The sequence below is a fragment of the Coptis chinensis genome, chromosome 1 (genome assembly GCF_015680905.1).
Source record: "Coptis chinensis isolate HL-2020 chromosome 1, ASM1568090v1, whole genome shotgun sequence".
Taxonomy (NCBI): Eukaryota; Viridiplantae; Streptophyta; class Magnoliopsida; order Ranunculales; family Ranunculaceae; genus Coptis; species Coptis chinensis.
Genome location: NC_141456.1, coordinates 22,868,001 through 22,888,568, shown reverse-complemented (window position 1 = coordinate 22,888,568; position 20,568 = coordinate 22,868,001). Strand labels below are relative to the sequence as shown.

At 32.4% G+C, this 20,568-nt stretch overlaps 1 pseudogene across 1 annotated transcript; it reads right to left on the bottom strand.

Annotated features, from left to right (window-relative positions):
* Nucleotides 1–5,219: 5,219 nt before the first annotated feature.
* On the bottom strand, nt 5,220–8,930 carry LOC147522969 (tryptophan synthase beta chain 2, chloroplastic-like; annotated as a pseudogene). The gene is made up of 7 exons (XR_015200058.1): nt 8,898–8,930; nt 8,509–8,844; nt 7,976–8,404; nt 6,561–6,684; nt 5,940–6,034; nt 5,370–5,486; nt 5,220–5,284 (listed from the first exon to the last, which is right to left on the bottom strand). The product of XR_015200058.1 is annotated as a tryptophan synthase beta chain 2, chloroplastic-like (transcript).
* Nucleotides 8,931–20,568: the final 11,638 nt, after the last annotated feature.

Here is a 20,568-nt window from a genome sequence, read left to right as displayed (position 1 = left end):
GATTAAAAAAATCACAATTACGGCCACAATAATTACGACATATTCTAATTCCTTATATATATATTATAGTTATACCCTCACCAATCTATTTTTTGAAACACTCGCAGGCACTCCAATTTTTTCTAAACTCAAGTTTCAGAGAGTCTCTAACTTTTCCTAAACACTATAACTAATTACGAAAAAATAATCTCATCTAGAGTTTCATAGTCTCCAACTTTTCCTAAACAATATAGCTAATTACGAAAAAAAAATGAGACAATAAACTAAATTGCTAAAAACAATAGTTTTCACCGAAAACGATTTTCCTAAAACCCTTTCGATTTGATGTGTCATCCACAATGGAATTTAAACATTTATTCATAGTTAAGGATTCCAAAAATCACAATAATTATGACATATTCCAATTAAATTTATAAATTTTCAACACTATATAGATGACACATCAAATCGAAAGACAGTAATTCTCTAAAAAGTAACTACTTAAGTTAACTTAAAATAAGTACGTACGTAAAACTTCACCTACAAAATGAATTCAAACCTAATTTGTTGTGGTTATGAAGCACTCACTATAATGATTATCTTCCCAAAATTTCAGTTCATTTGGAAAGATAATTCGGCTGAATAACGAGATTCAGTTAAAGTGAACGTTAGGCTTAAATAAATTATATACCAAACCAAAACAAATTACATGTGAAAAATTAAATTATACAAAAAATAACATCACAAAATATATAATAGAAAATGAAAAAAAAATAACTGCAAAACAATAATGACAAATATTTTAAAACATATATAATACTGAATGAAACTAACGTCAAAGAACAATAAATGGAGAACCGAAAACTGGATGCAAATGCATCGAACTAACCTCAGATAATATTTAACGAGAAATAGGAAACTTGATGCAAATGCAAGCATTAAACTAATCTTAAAAAGTAATTAATAGAAAATTGGAATATAGATACAACTGCATTAAACTAACCTCAAAAAATAATTAACAGGAAATCAAAACTTGGAAGCAAATACATCAAACTAATATAAAAAATAATTGTCGAAAATCGAAAACCGGATGCAAATGCATTGAACTAACCCTCAAAGATTAAATTAACGAAATCGAAAACCTGGATCTGTGCATTGAACTAACCTCAAAGAAAAATTAATTATAAATTGGAAACATGATACAAATGCGTGGAACAAACCTTAAAGAATAATTAACGGAAAATCACAAACCGGATGCAATTGCACTGAACTAATCTTAAAAAATAAATTGGATGCAAATGCATTGAACTAACCTCAAGAAATACTTAACGGGAAATTGGAAACTTGATACAAATTCATTGAATTAACCACAAACAATAATTAATAGGAAATCGGAAACTAGATGCAAATGCAACCTTATCAAATAATAAACGAGAAATCGGAAATTATATGCAAATGTATTAAACTAATCTCACAGAATAATTAATCGGAAATCGGCGGATGCAAATGCATTGAACTTATCTCAAAGAACAATTAACATGAAATTGAAAATTGGATGCAAATGTATTGAACTAACTGCAAATAATAATTAACGAGAAATCGGAAACTAGATGCAACCGCATTGAACGTACTAACCTAAAAAAAATAACGGAATCGAAAATTGGATTCAACTGCATTGAACTAACCTCAAAATATAAATAACGGAAAATCAGAAACTGGATGCAAATGCATTGAACTAACCTCAAAACATAGTTGGATTATATGTTGTGTTTTGCATTTAAAATTGTGTTTATCTTATCTCTTTCTGTATGATTGGTAAGTCCTATTCAAGTAGCTTCATTATATACGAACTTCGCCTTGCAATCTCACAAAACTTCAATCAAAGTTCTATTATTAAACAACCAAATGAAGTTGAAAGGTTTTATCAAATGTGAGTTTTTCTTTAATAGAGAGTGAGGTTTTCACATTATAAGAAATTTGGATGAGTGATCAATATAATATTAATATATAATTGTTCTGCATATTTGCAAATATTTTTAGAATAATTAATATAACAACACCCGTTCGGAGATAATCTTTGCAGATTTCACATAGTAAGTAATGCATAATTTAAAGAATAATTAACGGGAAATTGAGAACTGGATAATCTTTGATGATCCAATATAGTAAATCAAACATAATTTATTTTTTATGTCATGTTTGCAAGGACACTACAGATGGATCAATAGAAGTTTGTATTATAATTAAAAGGAAATCGAAAACTAGATTCAAATACATAACTAAGTTAAAAAAGTAATTAACGGGAAATTGAAAATTTTATACAAATGCAATAAACTAAACTCAAAAAGTAATTAACTAGAAATCGAAAACTGGATGCAATTGCATTAAACTAACGTCAGAGAATAACTAACAGAAAATTAGAAATTGGATGCAAATCCTTGAAAAATATTTAATGGGAAATCTTAAACGGTATGTAAATATATTAAACAAACCTCAAATAATAATTAATGGGAAACCAAAAACTAGATGCAAATGCATTGAATTAAACTCAAAAAATAATTAACAGAAAATCAAAAACCGAATGTAACTGCATTGAAATAACTTCATAAAATAATTGGTGGAAAATCAGAAACTAAATGCAAATATGCATTGAAATAACCTCAAAGAATAGTTAACGGAAAATCAGAAACCGGGTGTAATTGCATTGAACTAACCTCAAGAAATAATTAACGGGAAATCGGAAACTGGATGCAAATTCATTGAACTAACCTCAAACAATAATTAACTTGAAGTTGGGAACTAAATACAAATGCAATCTTATCAAATAATAAACGAGAAATCGGAAACTGGATGCAAATGCATTAAACTAATCTCACAGAATAATTAATCGGAAATCAGAAACTGGATGCAAATGCATTAAACTTATCTCAAAGAACAATTAACATAAAATTGAAAATTGGATACAAATATATTGAACTAACTACAAATAATAATTAACGAGAAATCGGAAGCTGGATGCAACTGCATTGAACTAACCTCAAAAATTAAATAACGGGAATCGGAAATTGGATACAACTGCATTCAACTAACCTCAAAATATAAATAACGGAAAATCAAAAATTGGATGCAGATGTATTGAACTAACCTCAAAGAGTAATTAACGGGAGATTGGAACCTTGATGCAAATGTATTGAACTAATCTCAAAGGCTAATTAACGAAACATCAAAAACTGGATGCAACTGTACTGAATTAACCTTAATGAATAACTAACGGGAAATTATAAAGTGGATGCAATTGCACTGAACTAACCTCAAATAATAATTAACGAGAAATCGAAAACTTGATGCAACTGCATTGAACTAACCTCAAAGGATAATTAATGAGAAATTGGAAACTGAATGCAATGTACTACATTGAACTAACCTCAAAGAATAATTAATGGAAAATCATAAACTTGATGCAAATGCATTGAACTAATAACCCTAAAACATGTTTGTATTATATGTAGGGGGAATAAATGTCTCGACAAATATAGTTTTGAATTTTAAGTAGTGTTTATTATAATTTTGTTATTATGATTAAGAATGTCATGTTATTCAAGTAGCTTCAATATTATCTTCGTCACATTGAGAATTCTCACAAAACTTCAATCAAACTTCTATTATTAAATCTAACAACAAAAAGAAGTCGATAAATTTTATCAAGGTTTGATGCTTCCTTTTTATAGAGAGTGATGCAAGAAATTTGAATGACTGATTAATATAATTTTCATATCTCATAGCTATGCATAGTTGCTAATATTTTTACAATAATTTAATATAACGGCACCCGTTTGTAGGACGGGTTCAAAAGCTAGTATTACTTAAAACAGAAACAGGAACAACGTTTAATGTAGCAATCCAAGTTGGCGGAGGACCCATGGCTTGATCCTAAGGGTCCATTTGGCAAGCTCATTGACCGCCCCATTAAAACTCCGATAAATCCACTAGAAAAACACATTAGACAACGGACTACTAGACTCCCTAATAGATACAACTAAGTGCTCCTAACACCAAGCTAAAGACAAGGAGGGGGAAGGTTTAGCCAAGGCCATAAGTGAATATCTCCCACTATTAAAGAAGAAGCATTTTCCAACATCCAAGCTAACTGACTGCAACTTCTGCTGCCATGAGCTCCGCTCTCTCTGCGTTTCTGGTTGTAAACCTTTTATAGAGAGCTCCAACTGCATTCCCCTATACATCCCATGACACAGCTGCTGCAGCTCCCATTCCACCATACCTGTCATAGGATGCATAAAACGATATTACACTTTCAAGTAGTGCTGATTTTTTTATCCCATGTCCAGTACAATATGCAAGTCCAATGAATATTAATATATTGGCTCAAAATGCAATCAGATGTAGGGCCCTATATAAGAGAGATTAATGATCATTTTTCTAAAGGATGGTTCTCGTTGTACTCTTCAAACTCGGAGCATATTATTGCTCAGTTCACACTTCAAATAATGTTTATGTTGGGTACTTGGGTTCGATACCTCATTAACTTTTATTAGTCCCACGGCTTGGAAGTGAACATATGAACGCTTACTAGACTGATTGCTCCGAATTCAGTCCCTTACTGATATGATATTCACTCATTCTCCTTCTAGCCACTTACGACCGTTTAGTTATGCCTATTCAGCTGGATCACCTGATAATCGCAAATCAACAACAGGGTTTTGCGTGTCTTTAGTGCCTTGTGTCTTGGGGCTCCAAGAAGCAGCCTTTAGTCTCCAATTCCACTATAGAGGTTAAATACCGCTCTTTACACTACAAAAGAAACGACTTTACCCAACTGACAATAACAGTCGGCAAAGGCATTACCCGACAGACGAAACCTGTCGCAAGACCGTCGGAAATAAACTTCCAACAGTCAAAAATTTTAATATAGAAAGGAGTTACACTTAGTATCTAGCACAAGTAAAAAGGACAAAATGAATCGATGAAATTATAAATTAAAAACAACAACCACAAGTTCAACTCAAATGTTTAAAAACAATCCTACATGAACCAATTTATCACTTAAAAAACTAACATCAACAAACTGTACAACTCGTAAGGTGGAGGAAAAAAATGACGAAGGAATTGGAAGGACACTTTTGAAATTAATCTTCAAAGTTCGTTAGCGATTCAAAATGAGAAAGACACTTTTTGAAGTTAATCTTCACCTTCACCGCAACTTTGTCCATTAAAGAATTTAAAAGCGATTTATAATTCGATGATGAACCACTTTAGTCTATCACCATTATTCTCCTTATAAGTTAACCTGCAATTTAAATTCCAAAACAATATAGTCCACAAAGTAACTTAAATAGTTAAATCATAACAAGATAAGCTGATATATTTCATACCTTGTTATCGCCATTGCCAACATCTTTGATAACCCGTACCAGGTTGAGTTGGTCTTGAACTACTAATACCATCACCTCAAATAGATGATCCTTAAGTGCCTTTTTCATAAGATATGACTGTCAATAGACCCATAAATTATGTCAGACAAATTAGTTTAGTTGAATGTGAACAATACAGACAACCTCACCATAACAATGAGCTTAATTAGCTCAATGTCAAAAACAACAGGTTGCTGCCCAAAGTTGACATTCACCTGAAACATTGACAGGAAACATCACCACAAAAAATTAGCAGTACTTTGTTCTCTTCAAAGCTTTACGCATATACAAAAAAAAGAATCCTACCGCAGAGAAACATTAGAAGGTTCAAACAACACCACCATTCAATAACATGACACTATGATGGGTATCATCAGACTCTAAAATTATTACATTCAAGAGAAACCATTGAACACTTAAAATTTCAACATATATAAGCAAGTTTACAAAGAAAATGCAACATTTGATGAAGGTTAATGATGGCATGATATGCATAAATATGATTCCAAAGATATAGAACCTGGATAATACCTTACACAAATAGCAATGATGATCATTAGATTGGAAAGCATGCAGTTTTTTTTTTTTGGTCTTCTAGCTTTTCCTTCCTTCATCGAATTGATACTCTACACAAAGACACACAAAACGACAACAAAAAAATAATCTATCAAGCTAAGAAAGAACTTGAAAATGTGAAAAGATCAATTTACCGAGCTATTCTAGAAGGCCTTAAAATACTTTAGAAACAAAAGCACCACTTCTACAAACCTAGGACTACCCAAAAATTTCTCTTGCATCAACGTGTACTAACAAGCCAATGTACCCAACATAACCCTAAAAAGCGGGGAACAAAATAAAGTTTGAAGCAGGTTGACCTACTTGTACTAAGAGAAATTCCCGCATAATATATGTAAAGTATGCATTCCAAATCTTCCAGACTATATGTTTGTACTAGTGCAAAGCGAATGAAACATAACGTATGTGTCTGTGCCTGACCTTGCTTGGGATTTGCTTACAAAGCTTTGTACTCTTACTACATTTGACGGCAATAAAGACTTGTCATAAAATGATAAGAATCTCAAAGATGCATAAATTCATCAGAGTTATACCACACAAAAGACAAAGGATTCTTTAACTAGTAAGCTATATTACCTTGAATTCTTCCCTTTGAAACCAATCACAAATAAACACCCCTTTTGTCTTGTTTCAATTCACTATAATGGTCTCGTCGTGCCACTCCATTTTTGGAACTCTCTGGTGTGAGTTGAAAGGACACCTGAAACTCATATATAGGAATTTTATAGGGTGTGCAAAAATCATCAGCTAGATAAAAGAGTTCTTTAAGCGAAAAAAACTACAAGAAATGCAAGCCGATTGATGAATACATACTACAAGGAAGTAACTTAGACATTCCCATAGAAAATTATACTATGCCCAAGTACATAGTCAAATCCTAAACAATTACGATATTGGCTAACAATGACCACAGATGGACTTCGACATGTAAAAATAAATTTAAGTGGATATTTCAAGTCTAAACATTAAGATTTTGCAAATAATCTATAACTATCATGTGATCACGACTAAAGCAATCGGGGATTCAAGATAATGTTTTATAACTATACATTAGATAGCTTAGGCATGCACAGCCTACAATCAATGGAAGTTTTACACATGTGAGTCAAGAAACTTCAACGATTTAATCGGAGGGGACCCTACATAAAGTGGCTAGCTATTGACAGTACGAACACATTAAAGCAGCTAGTGACCTAGTGCATTAACTCACAAATGTGAATGAGTATGCCGAGAACTATGCAAATCACAAAAAAAGACAACACGTTAATATGCACCTTCTAATCCATCTTAGCACACGCCTCCTTAGAATTTTTTTTGGGTGTTCAAAGTTAGCATGTCAGAGTGACGTCAAATTCTTTTTAGTGTCAAATAATCAGACGGAAAATCTGTATAAGATGCACTCAGGGATCCTGGTATAACCCCCATCTTAAAAAAATTGCACAATGTATGATGTCTCCATACAGATGGGGAATAAAGAAATGAGAGTTAGCAATTTAGAATCTGCGCATAATATTATAGCCTGTATAAACTAATACACTGTAAATCCCCTTACCATTACTATAGGGGTGATAAAGTGGACCATCCTCTATCCTCACAATTCCAGTTCTATCTAAATCAGATCATAATATCTCAAAAGACATACTGTTACCGAACATTATTTTCATCTAAGAAGTCTAATGATTGGACTAAGTCAAGAAAAAATAACACTACATCAATTATAACATTAATAAAGTATCAAACCCATAGAACCTCTTACTTGACATACATAAATGCAATTCATATAACAATGTAATTTCCCAAATATTCATCATTTATTGTACAAGTGAATATTCATTCATAATCCATGACGCGCTAATACATTTATACTTCAATTCAATTACTTTTTTCCAACCCCAAATATTACTTCTTATTAGAATAACTAACAAGCTAGTTCTAAGCTTACACCACAAAACAAAGAAAAAATTAACGAATACGCAACGAAATAGTTATACCTTCATAAGGAGACTGAGTTGGCCCCAAAATCATGACATTAAAATACTGCATAGTTTCTTCAGAAGGTGAATCACTAATTCTAGGAGCATGCCTACCACTATCTACGCCATGACCAGCAGCCTCCACCCTGATCAACCTCACATCACTGTCATCAACAAACTCATGGAATAGACCCATAACATTAGAACCCCCACCAACACAGGCAACTAGCACACCAGGTTTTCCACCCCATTTCTCAGTAGCCTATTTCCTAGTTTCTTTGTCGATCACTGCATGGAACTCTCTCACCATCATGGGATATGGATGTGGACCTGCAACTGACCCCAGAATATAATGAGTTGACTCTAGTACTCTACATTAGTTACCCAATCCCTTATAGCCTTTGATGTTGCATCCTTCATTAGTGGTTCCCGAATGGATGCTCTAACCTGCTCATGAAAATATCCAGAATATTCACATTTGGCAACAAAACAACTAACTGACAACACAAACAAATAATCACCAATAGATATCAAAAGCAATAACAACAAACCTCAGTGCTGAGAAGTCGCATTCTAAAAACATTAAGCGATTGCCTCTCCATATCCCCGAGCCCCCAAATAGATAATGCACTCCAATCCGAACCTAGCAAAAAAGATAGCTTGCAACTCCATGTTGACCAGCTCCAGTCTCTGCAATGATTCGCTTCTTCCCCAACCTCTTAGCCAACAATGCTTGAGCAACAACATTGTTAATCTTATGAGCTCCAAAGATGGTTCAAATCTTCTCTTTTTTAGATAAATATCCGGACCCTCACCATTGGGTCCCTTATAATGCTTTCGGTCGGTCTCTCCACAAAGTATAATGACTCTCTACCACCATAGTCAATCTTACAAAGATATTTTACAAAATTTCAAAAAGATCACTTTTTTTATTAAATACCAACTCTAACATTTTCACTATTTCAATACCCATATCACCATTAACAAAAAAAAAAAAGTTTACCCTCGTTCACTTATGAGTCTTTGCTTTTCTTGATCAATCACAAAAAAGCGATTAGATAAAAAGAAATTGAAGGATGGATCGAGAAAAGAATTAAAGAAAACAAACCTTGAGGATTCTTCGTGGGTAGATTGTTGTTCGTCATTGAAATCTTAGAGAGAGAGAGACTGGGGGGGCAAGGAGACGGTCTGCTTTTGGGGAGTGGGGAGTGGGGATGTGTTTTGACTTTGGTTTTAGGTTTCGAGAACGCGACATCTCAATTTTTTTATTTTGATTTTTTCAATAAGCGGCGACAAAGAATGTTTAGTAGTGGGAAGAGATATGCATCGTTAACAACTCTAGTAGAACCGTCAAGTGCCCGGGAGATTACCCAACGAGTTGGTCGATTATACCCCGAACAAAATGTGTTGGGAACTTCCTATAGATAGAATCCGTCCGGGTATTCTTTATGTCGCCTGTCGGGTAAACTTGTTTTTTGGTAGTGTTAGGTCATGCAATGTTTGAAATGGTGTGGATACGCTTTATCATTCATGATTTAGATGTTTATTCTACTGATTGTCCAGTTCTATATTGTGATAATAATATTAGTTCTAAGTAATGCCCGAAGGCACTATATAGAAGTAGATTATCGGGGTTCTCGCATAGATGGGGCACCGGAGTAACAGAGAAGGCTCATGACCCCTAAGACAGACAATCCGCGAAATAATGCTAAGAATTCTACGCTCGTTTCGCTACCTTGTTTTGTTATTTAACTCCAAATCCTTCCTCGACACTAGATATTCATGTTCTTCCTTCCCAAGAGAATCTAATTTTAAGTCATCAAATTTCCTTATATTGAAGTCCTCGCCTTGCTTGCTTACACAAACCTTATCAACTTCTTCACCAAGTGAAATTCGAATGACCAAACTTTAGAAGAACTTTCTAAGCATCCTCTCTATTTCTCTCTTTGCAATTAGCGACCTGCCTAAAGAAGACTCAACTATGGATAAGATACTAATGACTACTATGGAAGCCTTTCCCTTGTTTGTAAAAACTCTCTTTCCAAAAGAGTTAGTCCTTCCAGAGTATCTATAATTTCTAGATTCCCCTCAAAGAAAGTCAATGTTAAGTCCCCAAAAGTGAACTAACGAAAAAGAAACACTATATGCAAAGATGTTGCCGATGTATTGAGGAACACCAAACACCTTCTAATTTTAGGTCAATGGACGGACTAGAACGACTTTGAAGCAACTTAGAAGTCCGTCCATATGGCTTTCACCTTCGACAAAGACTTCAAAGTATAACATATGCCTATCAATGAAAGGTGAAACACAACCATAGCATCCGAACGGATTGAGGCACAACCCGAATCACTAAAGAGGAAAGATCATACCAACAGATCTTGTATCCCACCTCCTCGATTTGTGAAAACTCAAACTAGGGAACCAAATCGAGGGAGGAGTAGCTTAGAATTAACATCCTTATACCATTTAGGCTTAAAATTTAAACTTATGCTTAGCGACATGTAAACACACAACATACTAACCACCTTAATCACAATAAATTTCATTGACGTTGAATTTCAAAAATAGTGTCCGTTTGGCAAGTCCGCGATTTCTAAGCAATGCACTCAACTCAAGCAAGGGAAGAAAATGCCCTTCGAGAAAAGTTTGTTCAATATGGAAATCAAGATATGCTCATTAATTCCTAATTTCAACAAAAGCACCGTTTCCATTTACTTAAGAGCTTCTAGGTCGGTTCTAATCTATCAATTGCAACCTTTGTGAAATGGAAACTAGATGTTCTAAAGCACTCTAATAAACAAGGCCTAACCCGGTGAATATTGCTTTTGCTTTTTGATATCCTAAGCATCATTGTTATTTCGCAAGGGACAATATTATCATTTATCAGCAATCAATACAACAACATAGAGTCATAAACTGCCAAAACAATTCCAAGATAGACGATCACAGCAGTGATATTCACTTGGCATATGTATTGTCATCTTCCTTCGCCCCAATTTATCAGGAAATATATGTAATATATCCCTCTCACATTTTACACTCTCCCTATCATGTTTCCCACCCTCTCCTTTATATTTCTCCTACTTCATTTAGTAGATTTCTTAGAAAGTCAGATTTCCACTTGCTCAAATCAAACACACTCGTTAGTGTATTACAAAAGTAAAATTTTGAAATCACGATGCAATCTCAACTGGTTAAATTCAAGGATATTATGTTATAGACCTTTCTCAATGTTATAATGTAGTAGGATGAATTTCATGGTATATAACTATATGAGGGTTTACTTTTGAAATACAAAATTAATATCTCTATCAGACGATGCCTTTGTGCATCGAATGAATTCTAATCCCATGCGGGATAATCACCAAAACAACAATATGGGAAAGAAGTCCAAAATAAAGACAAGACCTCCACAAATAATGTACAGAGGCAAAAGATGGATGAACCAATGATCCCATGGAATGTAACTTGAGAACCAAGAAGTAGACGTTTGAATAATTTCATATATGGAACCAACATAAAAAATGAAGGGAGACCATTTGAAGCAAAACCACATCAAGATCACATTGATCTTGGGATGTCCAAAAGCATGTTTAAATGTTGACAAATGGTGCAAACTACACCTCAAGAACACTTAATATCCCCATGAAACCATTAGCCTCGAAGCACACAAGAGTGCATCAAACTCGTGCACCAAAACATACAACTACTTGACTCATAAGAATACGATAATTAAGTTTCAGCCCGTGCATCAACTTTTGGTAGTGCCTAGGTTTACCCAAAGAAAGAAACTACTAGATCGCCAAGACCCACCAAAGCCCTAATATGCTAAATTCAACAAATCTAGAAGACCGATCACCATTCTCTCCTCAGATGAGTCATGCAGCCAAGTAAGATCCCCGATACAAAAGCTCCATATAAGTAGCAACTATAGAGCACGACATTAAGTCATATGCCTCCTTGATGGCCTCCTCGAGATTATAGACTAAGTGGCCTTCTGCAAGGATTTAGGTACACATCTTATGCCTAGGCCTCAAGCCTTACAATGAAAACCGAACTAACCTGGTTTTGAATTGGCCTCACATATCTAACATTGACGACTCAACCCCTATTTTCATATATGAAGCTAGAGCCTCAATATCTTTAACGCTTCATTACGAATTTTATATATGCGACATGTTCTTCTTGATTTAAGTTTCAAGCATAATTTTCTAGGTACAATAAGGTTTATGTCTCCATATGCCTTCTAGGCTTGCCTTCCGCTTCAAGGAGGCACTCCGCCCGAGGCTTAAAAATTATCTGTAAGTTGTAACAATGTTTACTAGGGAAAATACTTTAAATAGTATACCATAAATACAGACAATTTTATGTAGTATGTGTGTACTTACACTACAGCTTGATGATCAGCAAACTTCTTTTCAAACACACACATGCTAACATGTCCCATGTTGCAGAAATGTTTACTAGGTGCTCCACATTGTATCTAACATTTGTAGAGTTCGCTATAACTAACAAATAAATTTCAAAATACACAAAACTAAATATTTACTAACATTGTAATATATTAAGAAGGCAATACCGTCAAATTTCCTTGAGAGGTAAAATATCGATTCTTCTTCTATTGTCCACGCGTGCTTTCTTGATTCCATGCTTTGATTCTTGACAACCACTACTCAGATCTTATGAAGCTTCCCCAACAAAGTTGATGGATTGTTCATGGACGAGGATGTAAAATAATCGTCGATTGGATGACACTCTAGTGATTAAAAAGGTCTTCACCCTCCCTTTATTATTATTAATCTCTGCCCGTGATGGTTTATTTAGTCTAGCTAGAACTTCCCTTCTCCTACATTCCAATTTCTCCTTTGTGTCAATAAGGGTCTCAAATTTGAAGCATATGACACATGTAACTTATTCCCAAGAAACACAAACTCATCCAATTTTCTCTTTGCAAATCTTGCATTCTTGACCAGTAAAAACTTTATCCAAGACACATCGTACATGGCTCACACTCCTCTTAGATCCATTGGTTTTACATTCTTCTATCTCCCATATGATTCCAACAATTTTAACACCTCATCTCCACATCCTAACGCAAGGCACATTTTTAACGATCGATATTTTGATTCGTCACAACCGTACACCCGAACAGTTTTTTTTTCACATCTCGAATTTTTGCTCTCTCAATCGAAAGTGAGCAAGGAAATTAAAGGCTTTATATTTCCATGGGCTTTTAAGATTCAAGCCCAATGGGCCTGATCTCATTTAATCTTATGTATTCTCATTTATTGTCTGTGATGACGCCATGACACAACATTTTAGTTATGACACAATTTTGTATTAAAGTTCTAAATATTCCTTATTCTCGATGTTGCTTACGATAGGTTGGTTGATCAAGAAAACTCAAAAAAGGTATTGAATCACTTTTGGAGAGAACTCAATGCAAGAAAGGAGCATTATTCTCGAATATGCAAGGTAGAAACATTAAAGCCGAACTAATAAAAGTAAATGTGCTTTATACTATGTACACCGCATAAAGTCGCCCCATCCGGATATATAGACGAGAATGCAAGAAGGTTCAAAGGGAAGTTAGAAACCCAAATCAATAAAACTGTTTGAAGTTTGAACAAGTATAGATCGGTATAAAACAACATATTCGGCTGCAGCTTTGCTTTACGTTTGAAACTTTGGGGTTGGTTGATTACTAAATGAAACCTCAGATGGATTTGTGGGGCGGGGCGTAAAAGCAAGTAGATCTGTTATACTCAATGCGATGTATCTATAATTAGTTCGAGAAAGAGATTTTATAGGACCCATGGGGTGCAATAAAGGCAAAGTGGCATTGGCATTCAAGGAAGTAAAAATAGGCAATGGTCCCCGCTTCGAATTAATACAATAGAAGTTACCAAAAAAAGAATTAATACAATAGATGCCTTCCTAGGTTGCATTGAAATGAATTGGGTAATATTCTAAACAACACTACAATGTACCATTTCTTCATTTAGGCAAAAATGTTAATTTTGACCAATTTAACGAAAAGTTTACTTTTATACCATTCTCGCATAGCCCAGATAAACTCTCTCTCTCTCTTCAAATTCTAATATGATGTGGTTTTGTCTCTTGTTTGTATCACAAGATTATGTGTAAATATGTGTGATGATTTTGGCAAGGAGCGTGGGATTTCACAACCATTTGATTAGTTTACACCGATTTTTTGGCAAGTAGGATTCTAATCGCCAACCGGTGAGATCGGGTAAAAAGATAGGACAAGCATGGCAAACATTTGCCTATCCTCATATTAAGGTTGGCTACCACAGGTTTGTTTACTACTAAATGGCATGGTTCTCAACTTCTTAGTCCACTAGTACATCGGTATGGCACGTAAAATTCTTGAACAAAATGATTTTCGGATATTCAACGGAATGCTCCTTTGATCCTTTGATGATGATCAAAAATGCTTCTTCCATCCTTAAACTTTAGGAAAAATTTATGATAGTTGTAATCAAGTTCTTTATGCATGCTAAAGTGAAGGATTGTCTTGTAAAATATGTTTGTTGTGCACGCCATTTGTATTCATTTCTCTACATTGCTCATTCTAGTATAGTAGTTGTATGTACAATTATTGAAAAAAAATATATAGTAGCTTTACAAGATCATTCGTTATTGTGGACAAGGACCAAAAATATCGAATTCAGTGAATATCTCGATGTACCCAAAACCGATATATATCGGATATATCGGAAATATCGAAGATATCTATTTTTTTGTTGACTAGTCAAAATTTTGTTTTGTATGTCGATATATCGGAAATATCAATCGATTATATCAGAAATATCATCGATTATATCAGTCAAAGTCAACAATATCGATCAAAGTCAACACTTTATATCGAATATATCGTATATACCGGTCAATATATATCGTTATATCGGAAATTATGAAATATATCATAAAAAAACAGATTCAATATTCGGTTGAAATACATCAGATATTTCAATCTCGATGTACCCAAAAAATGAGATATATCGGCGATATCTCGGATATCTCAGTGATATTTTGGGCCTTGATCATGCATGCCTTCAGAGTTATGCTCAATGTAATATTAGGGTAGGCTAATAGAGTACAACTAGATTTTGGACACGGGCATACCCGGGATCTATTAAATATTTTGTGTGCTGAAAGGCTTTTACAAAATGTCTCACACAAATTTTGAATCAAAATATATTTTTATTGAAAATAAATCAAAAACGTTAATAAGCGTGATTATGGGGCATAAGTATTTGGAAACTAAGAGATCAAATTGAGATGGCCTCTTCACTTTTAATGGTTTAGGATATTAATCCGTAATTTTCAAAGGAAATTATCTTAAACTCAATTTAGCTTGTATAATAATTTTATTAGATTTATGGTGATTTAGCGGTAAATCATCACCGCAACTATTTATACTAATGTGTACAAAATCACTAAAACAGATTGATTGTTTCCATATCCTCAAATAATATACTACTCCAACTTGAAAAGATTTATCACATGAGCGTGTCCTATGAACGGGTGCCGTTATATTAAATTATTCTAAAAAATATTAGCAATTATGCATAGCTATGAGATATGAAAATTATATTAATTACCCATTTAAATTTCTTGCACCACTCTCTCATAAAATGGAGCATCAAACCTTGATAAAACTCATCGACTTCTATTTATTGTTAGGTTTAACAATAGAAGTTTGATTAAAGTTTTGTGAGAATGCCCAATATGGCGAAGATAATATTGAAGCTACTTGAATAGCAATGCATAACCAATCACAAAACAAAAAAAAAAAAAAAAAAAAATTATGATAAACATTACTTAAAATGCGAAACTATATTTGTTGAGACATTTATTCCCCCTACATATAATAAAAATATATTTTAGGGTTATTAGTTCAATGCATTTGCATCAAGATAGTTTCTGATTATATTTTCCATTAATTATTCTTTGAGGTTAGTTTAATGTAGACGTTGCATCCGCCAAATTCTCATTAATTATTCTTTGAGGTTAGTTCAATGAAGTTGCATTAAGTTTCCGATTTCCCATTAATTATTATTTGAGGTTAGTTCAGTGCAATTGCATCCACTTTATGATTTCCCGTTAGTTATTCATTAAGGTTAATTCAGTATAGTTGCATTCAGTTTTTTATGTTTAATTAATTAGTATTTAAGATTAGTTCATTGCATTTGCTTCCAGGTTCCAATCTCCCATTAATTACCCTTTGAGGTTAGTTCAATACATATGCATCCAGTTTCTGATTTCCCGTTAATTGTTTTTCTAGGTTAGTTCGATAGTTTACAATTTCTATACAGTTTGCATACATGTAAGAGTTTGTTTTTATAAACTCACTTTTGTTTTGGATTCCTAATTACTCGTAATTACTCATGTGAGAAGGCTAAAAAAGTTGACATTTATACTTTGAGGTCAGTCTAAGTCGTGCATGCAGTTATCCCAACTTAGATTTCTAGTTAACTATTTTTGAGGGGTTATTTCAATGCATTTGCATCCAATTTCTGATTTCCCCTTAGTTAATCTCTTTATTTTAGTTTAATACGCTTGCATCCAGTTTTTGGTTTTCCGTTAATTATTATTTGAGGTTAGTTCAATGCGGTTGCATCCATTTCGGATTTTATATTAATTGTTTTTGAGGTTAGTTCAATGCATTTTGCATCAAGTTTCGATTTCCCGTTAATTATTTTTGAGGTTAGTTCAATGCAGCTTACATCAAATTTATTATTTCCTATTAATTATTCATTTAGGTTAGTTCAAGATGGTTTCATCCATTTTTCAATGTTTCCAATTAGTCTTTGAGATTAGTTCATTGCATTTGGATCCAGTTTCCATTTTTAGTTAATAACTCTTTAAGGTTAGTTCAATATATCTTCAGTATTTAGTTTCTACGATTATTTATGCTTTGAGATTAGTTCGATGCAATTATATCCGGTTTCTGATTTCCCGTTAATTATTCTTTGAGATTATTTCAATGCATTTGCATTTAGTTCCCGATTTCCCACCAATTATTCTATTAGGTTAGCTTAACGCTAGCCAGTATTAGGTTTTTTATTTTCTCGTTAATTATTTTTTTAAGTTTAGTTCAATGCATTTGCATCTAATTTCTGGTTTCCTATTAATTATTATCCGAGGTTTGCTTGGTATATTTGTATATCGTTTCTGATTTCCGTTAAATATTTTTTGAAGGATTTGCATCCAATTTCTAATTTCATTAGTTATTATCGGACGTTAGTTTAATGCAATTGCACTTTTAGATTTCTAATTAATTACTTTTTGAGTTTAATTTATTGTATTTGCATAAAAGTTTTCGATTTTCCCTTAATTACTCTTTGAGCTCAGTTATGTATTTGAATCCAGTTCGATTTTCTTTTTAATTATCCAATGTGGTGTGCAAGCAAATCTTCTATTGATCCATCTATAGTGTCTTTGCAAACATGACATAAAAAAAAAATTATGCTTGATTTACTATGTGGGATCATCGAAGATTATCTAGTTCCCCATTTCCCATTAATTATTTTTAAATTATGTATGACTCACTATGTGGAATCTTCAAAGATTATCTACTTAACGGGTGTTGTTATATTAATTATTCTGGAAAAATATTTACAAATATGCATAACTATTATATATTAATATTATATTGATCACTTCAACCAAATTTCTTATAACGTGAAAATCTTACTCTCTATTAAAAAAAAGAACTCACATTTGATAAAACCTTTCAACTTCATTTATTTTGTTGTTTAATAATAGAAGTTTGATTGATGTTTTGTGAGATTGCCTAATAAGGTGGAGTTCATATATATTGAAGCTTCTTTAAATAGCAAGGAGTTCCCGATCATATGGAAAGAGATAAGATAAACACTATTTTAAATGCAAAACTATACTTATCGGTACCATTGTCTGACGATATAACCCAACTATGTTTTGAGGTTAATTCAATACATTTGCATCAAGTTTCTTGATTTTTGTTATTTATATTTTGGGTTTAGTTTAATGTAGTTGCATCCAATTTCCAATTCCGTTATTTATTTTTGAGATCAGTTCAATGCTTTTGCATCCATTTTCTTGATTTCTCATTAATTATTCTTTTTTCATTAGTTCGATATATTTGCATCCAATTTCCAATTTCATTAATTGTTCTTTTGAGGTAAGTTCAATACATCTGCATCCAATTTCTGATTTTCCGTTAATTATTCTATGAGATTAGCTTAATGCATTTGCATCAAGTTTCAAATTTCTCGTTTATTATTTGATAAAGTTGCATTTTCATCTAGTTTTCGATTTCCGTTAATTATTGTTTGAGGTTAGTTCAATTAATTTGCATCCGGTTTCGATTTTCCGTTAATTATTTATTGAGGTTAGTTCAATGCAATTGCATCCAGTTTATTTTTTTTGAGATTAGTTAAAGTCGCAGTTTGCATCCGATTCCCCGATTTCGATTTCCGTTAATTATTTTTTAAGATTAGTTCCACGATTTTGCATCATGTTTCCAATTTATAATTAATTTTTCTTTGAGGTTAGTCCAATGCGATTTACATTCGGTTTTTGATTTTCCTTTAAATTTAATCTTTTGAGGGTTAGCTCAATGCATTTGCATCCAATTTCCGGCTTTTCCTACAATTATTTTTTATGTTAGTTTGATGTATTTGCATCCATTTTTGATTTTATGTTAATTATTCTTTAAGGTTAGTTTAATGCAGTTGCATCTATATTTTAATTTTCGATTAATTACTTTTTAAGATTAGTTTAATACTTGTATTTGCATCCGTTCCCTGTTCTCGTTAAATATTATTTGAGGTTAGTTCGATGCATTTGCATCTAGTTTTCATTCCCTATTAATTATTTTTTTGGCGTTAGTTTCATTAAGTATAATATATTTTTTTAAAAATATTTGTCATTATTGTTTTGTCGTTATTTTTTTTTCATTTTTTCTATTATATATTTTTGTGATGTTATTTTTTTGTATAATTGTTTTTAACTATGTTTTGAGGCCATTATTAAGGATATATTCTAAATAAGTCGATGCTTTTTATCATATACACTAAAATTGTATGATTTGTAATAGGGAATTAGTTTATACAAATCACCTATTTTTAACAATTTTTTTATTTGATCAAATATATAAGAATTTGAACACTAAAAAGCTTTGATTAAGTAATAGGAAATTAATTACCTTTTTATAAATCACCTATTTGAGACAAACAACTAAATTGCTAAAACAATAGTTCCTACCAAAAACGATTTTCCTAAAAGCCTTTTTGATTTGATCGCCATCCAATCGTGGGAATTATACATTTATTCATAGTTAAAGATTCCAAAATAACAATTCTTGCCACAATAATTATAACATATTCCAATTAAATTTATGAATTTATAATTTTTCAAAGACTATAATATAATTTTTCAACTCTATAATGTTATATATTGGTGAATAACGAGATTAAGTTAAAGTGGATATTGGATTTAAATAAATTATATACCAAATCAAAACAAATTACATGTGGAAAATTAAATTATACAAAAAATAACATCACAAAATATATAATAGAAAATGAAAAAAAAATAACGGCAAAACAATAACGACAAATATTTTAAAATATATATAATATTAAATGAAAATAACGTCAAAAAACAATTAATGGGGAACCGAAAACTGGATACAAATGCAACGAACTAAACCTCAAATAATATTTAACGTGAAATCGGAAACTGGATGTAAATACAAGCATTAAACTAATTTTAAAAAGTAATTAATAGAAAATTGGAATATAGATACAACTGCATTAAACTAACCTCAAAGAATAATTATCGGAAAATCAAAACTTGGATGCAAATACATCAAACTAACATAAAAAAAAATAATTGTCGGAAAATCGAAAATTAGATGCAAATACATTGAATTAACCCTCAAAGATTTAATTAATGGGAAATCGAAATTAGATGCAACTCCATTGAACTAACCTCAAAGAAAAATTAATTGTAGAGAAACATGATGCAAATGCGTAGAACTAATCTTAAAAAATAATTAACGGGAAATTGGAAACCGGATGCAACTGCACTGAACTAATCTCAAAAAATAAATTGGATGCAAATACATTGAACTAATCTCAAGAATAATTAACGAAAAATCGAAAACTTGATGCAAATTCATTGAACTAATCTCAAACAATAGTTAACAGAAATCGGAAACTAGATGTAAATGCAACCTTATCAAATAATAAACGAGAAATCAGAAATCGGAAACGGGATGCAAATGCATTAAACTAATCTCACATAATAATTAACGGGAAACTAGAAACTGGATGCAAAATGCGTTGAGGCCGACTTCAAATAAATAATTAACAGGAAATTGGAAACTGGATGCAGCTATATTGAACTAACCTCAAAAACTAAATAACGAGAATCGGAAATCGGATGCAATTGCATTGAACTAGCCTCAAAATATAAATAACGGAAAATCATAAACTGGATGTAAAATGCATTGAACTAACCTCAAAACATAGTTGGGTTATATATGTTGTGGGAATATCTCGATAAGTACAATTTTGCATTTAAAATAGTGT